This window comes from Gadus macrocephalus, chromosome 18 (assembly GCF_031168955.1).
Source record: "Gadus macrocephalus chromosome 18, ASM3116895v1".
NCBI classification, from domain to species: Eukaryota; Metazoa; Chordata; class Actinopteri; order Gadiformes; family Gadidae; genus Gadus; species Gadus macrocephalus.
The window spans coordinates 20,852,999-20,857,497 of NC_082399.1; the positions used below are offsets into that span (position 1 = coordinate 20,852,999).

The window sequence follows — 4,499 nt, forward strand, 5'->3', positions numbered from 1 at the left end:
ATGCGGGAGCTTCTGATGACAACATTTTCTAGGGTTTTGCTCAATTTAACCGGATTCCGTAGTATAGTGGTTATCACGTTCGCCTGGCATGCAAAAGGTCCCCGGTTCGGAACCGAGCGGAAACAGTTTCATTGCTTTGAGAGTCATATTATTAAGTGTTTAAACCTGCGCTGAAAACCTGTTCATGCGGGAGCTTCTGTTGACAACATTTTCTAGGGTTTTGTTTGAACTGAAAGGTTTCCGAGTGTAGTGGTTTTCACGTTCGCCTGACACGCGAAAGGTCCCCGGTTCGAGACCGGGTGGAAACATGGTCAAAGTATTTGGATTTAGCGCTCGCATTTGAGAGCATAGACTGTATGAAAGTTAAACTCGAACTCTAGTTGTGAGAAGTTCTTAGAAGTGTCTGGGTGTCAACCTCCTTTCCTGATTTGCCTAGAGTTACTGACACCGGGATCCCACCGGACGCGCCGCGGAACGGCCGCGTCCTCTGCCCTGCGTCCATTCCTACCGGGCGCGTAACGGCAGCGTAGCGCTGCCTTGCGAGCCAGCCGTATTCACGCGAGATCACGAGATCACGCGATAATCCTAAACCTAATGTACTCACCTTCCACTCCCAAAACTATTGCAATTAAATGCCACGCTTTGTCCTTTCTGACATTTTCCTTATAAAAAGGATGATTTGGTACATAAATGACTTCATGTTGCTGAACTTCGACAATGAGTCTCTCGTCGTCCATGTTGCCGACCCTCTGAGACCCACCGGTCATGACGTAATAATGTTGATGTGAAGTTACATGAGCTGAGTATTGTGTTTTATTTTGAAAATTGACCGGATGCTCTATGGCTTTTACTTTTCACTTCCTGCCCGGCTCGACCTGCTCTGTCGAAATTGACGCGGTTTAGCAGCGGCTCGCGGCAAAAATAGAATTGGACGGAAAGATAGCGCCGCGGCGCGGCACGCCGCTCCTGGGACGCTGCTGAAACGTTCCGCGGCGCGCCCGGTGGAAATGGTCTCATTGATTATAGTGGAAGCGATCACCAGCGGTGACCGCGGCGCGTACGCCTCCGGTGGAATCGAGCCTTGAGTCTTCTACGTGCACCTCTCCAGCATGGACTTCTGGGGTAACCGTCTCATCCTGGATCGTCTAGCATGCAATGGACGGTTCGTAGGCTATTGGCATGTCATGGCGGGCTTTGGCCGCTGTCGTTACGACTTTACAATTGAGGCCTAGCGTGCTAGCATTGTTCCCCGCTCTAGCAGATGGGCGAATGGATGTTTAGGATAATATGTTTCAAATATGTATGATATAACCACTTACATTCACACCTGACCACTCTGGACGGTTGATGACGAGATTCTGATGGGTTGCCAGATTGTCCGTGAATGTGTTTCCATAGTGTAGTGGTTATCACGTTCGCCTCACACGCCAAGGCCAGCCGCGTATAGCCGTAGAACGCTGACTAGCCAATCAGAAGAGAGAAAGAAAATGCCGCAGATCTCCCAGAGGAGGTGGATCGAATCCCAAGTTAGCCAAACAAATCGAACCCTTATTTGATTTAGAATACTCTTATATTCTTTCTACAGCATGTGTACATATAAGAGTACTTTAATCACTTTTTGTACAAATGTGGAAATAATTAATCTTTGAGGATAATATGCTAATAAGACCTTGTTATTAAAGGATAGATAATAATTAGATAGATAGATCCTTTAATAATACTTTACAGGAAATTACAGTGTCACAACAGCGTATGGACAGACATAGCAAACACACATTCTCTCATATAGCTAAAATACTTAAACGTTAAATACAATAATAAATACTACAAAGTGCAGTTATTTTTGTGCATTATAAAACCGTATGGCAGCTGGTTTACAGGACTTCCTGTACCGCTCCGTTTTGCACATTGGTGCAATTAGTCTCTGACTGAAGGTGCTGTTCTTGATCCGCTTCAGGGCTTGGAGTGGGTGAGTGGGGTTAGTCATTATTGAGGCCAGTTTGTTGAGGATTCTGGCCTCTGCCACCTGCTGGACCTTTAGCTGCTCAGCCCCGACCACTGAGCTGTCCTTCCTGATCAGCTTGTCAAGTCTGTTTTCGTCCGCTTTGCGGGCGCCTTGTCCCCAACATGCCACAGCGAAAAACAGAGCACTCGCCACCACTGAGTGGTAGACAAGTGCAGAGTAGGGGTTGGCAGAGTCGACTTTGTCCCTTCTTGTGCACCGCTTCCATATGACTTTTCCAGTCCAGCTCACTGTCGAGCTGCACACCAAGGTACCTGTGGTTGGCGACCATCTCCACCACAGTGCCCCCGATGCTGATTGGTGTTGGTTGAGTCCTCCTCCTCCCCCTCCTGTAATCCACAACTATCTCCTTTGTCTTTGTGGTGTCGAGATGGAGATTATCATGTATTGTAATTCTACCTTTGCTTACTGTTTCTTGAAAAGTTTTAATTGAACTTAATGATAATAAAAACAACAATAATCATTAAAAATATTTAGATTATATAAAGTTTGCATGAAAGGCACCACAATATCCTCCAATAAGCAAATAATCCAGAAACAAGTTGCTGCCCTTTAATGAAAGTGTCATATTTTATTGTACATAAACACAAGCTGAATAATTAAATCAAAACTGACATTGAAGGTAAATAAAGATAATATGTAAGCAAAGGAACAATAAAAATGTCCAGAATATATTTAGTAAAAAGTGTAAACATATACAATATTATGAAATGATTAGTCCAGGACTAATCATTTCATTTCAGAAAAGAGGAGTTGAGGAGGACTTATTAGTCCTCCTCAACTCTTTACTGAAACCCATCGGCCCCTTTCTGCCTCAAAAAAGTCAGACTGCTGGAACTCCATTTTTGGCCCTGCGACCAAAGCCGACAATATTGTCCCCCTCTGACGCCACTGGTTCAGTAGGCTTCCTGGAGATCAGGTAGATCCTCAGGTCCTGTATTTCCTGGAAGCTCCTGGCATAGTCCAGAAAAGACAGCAGGCTGTCCTTACTGTGTCCCTGTGGGTTGAAGGTCCCGGCTCTCTCCTCCTCATCTACCTTTTTCATAAGGTAGTTGGTGTAGCCAACATCGTTCTCTAGGAGCCACTTGAAAGATTTTCTCAGGTACTTTCCGAACTGCAGCAGGTACTCTCCCATCACCTCCTGTCGGTCCGACACATCCCCTCCTCGCTGGAAGACCACAGTGCGAGCGCTGGTCTTCACTGGGTCATGTTTTATGAGCGGGAATCTTGACCTGAAGCCCAGGATTGTGTTTTATCCTCGTGGCCTCAGAGGATGGGTCCTGCCAGCGATGGCCCGATGGTCCCTTCCTAAATGTCACCGTCATCTTTCCGGGAAAGAGGCTGATGGTATTCATGATTTCTTTTCACTGCAAAAAAGAATGCGTGTTACATGGTAATATATGATTATACAGTAATAGTAGCTAGTCTAAGTTATATTGTAATGTAGTAATAATTAAAGCTATATAATTATACTGTTATATTAACAGCATTATTCATATCAACATTAATGAGCATTTGTAATGAGTGTAGTGGGTTTAACCCACGTAATCTCAGTTTCCCAACTCTTAACTGAGACAATACTAATCCCCCTTCAGATAGTAGTCAGAGAGTATCGATAAATGAGGGGAATTTGTATTTATATCGATACGAGATATTTCAGTGTGATGCTGACATGAAGGATGGCTCTTACAGTGTGCACAGTAATATTATTTAGAAGCTGTTATAACGTATAACGTCACTACCAAATTAATGTAAAGTTACTAACGTAAGCTAATGTTAATGCTTACGACAACCAAATTAATGTAGTTACTAACGTAAGCTAATGTTGTTAGCTTATGACAACCCGAGTTAGTGTAAACATTACTACATTGTAAATACAGTACGACCATATACGACTGAGAAAAGTGAATTTATGAGTTAAAAACAATGTCTCCAACTTACAATTGAAAAGTTAACTTGTCGACGGATGAAAATAATTGTCATCTATCTCCGAAAACGTGTTTATGGTCTCCTTTCGACGCTCCATTGTCTGTCACTCAGAGAAGAAATCATCTCCTTACTTCTGCCGAGGGGGGAAACAGCGCCACCGAAATCCCGCTTGTGGCCGGAAAAATATTACATCCGTAGTGATAAGAACTACCATAGAGAATGAATGGGAAAAGTTAAGGAAGTTAAGGACGACTATTCTCGGCTCCCGCGCCAAAGGTCCCCGTTTCGAAACCGGGCGGAAACAGCATTACTATTTTGAGATCAACAAAGTTAATGTTTAAATTCTCCTGCTTTACTATCAAGCAGCTATTTGGGAAAAGTCTATCTGGAACAGAACCTTCAGCAGCGTCTACTTGGCACCACGCCACCTCTTCAACCGATAGCCTCGTCATATTATTAAGTGTTTAAACCTGCGCTGAAAACCTGTTCATGCGGGAGCTTCTGCTGACAAAATTTTCCAGGGTTTTGCTCAATCTAACAGGTTTCC

General features: G+C 44.0%; 1 non-coding gene across 1 annotated transcript; it reads left to right on the forward strand.

The window, feature by feature from the left end:
- Positions 1–236: 236 nt before the first annotated feature.
- On the forward strand, positions 237–308 carry trnav-gac (transfer RNA valine (anticodon GAC)). The gene has a single exon. It is a non-coding gene; the product is annotated as a tRNA-Val (tRNA).
- The last annotated feature ends 4,191 nt before the right edge of the window (positions 309–4,499 follow it).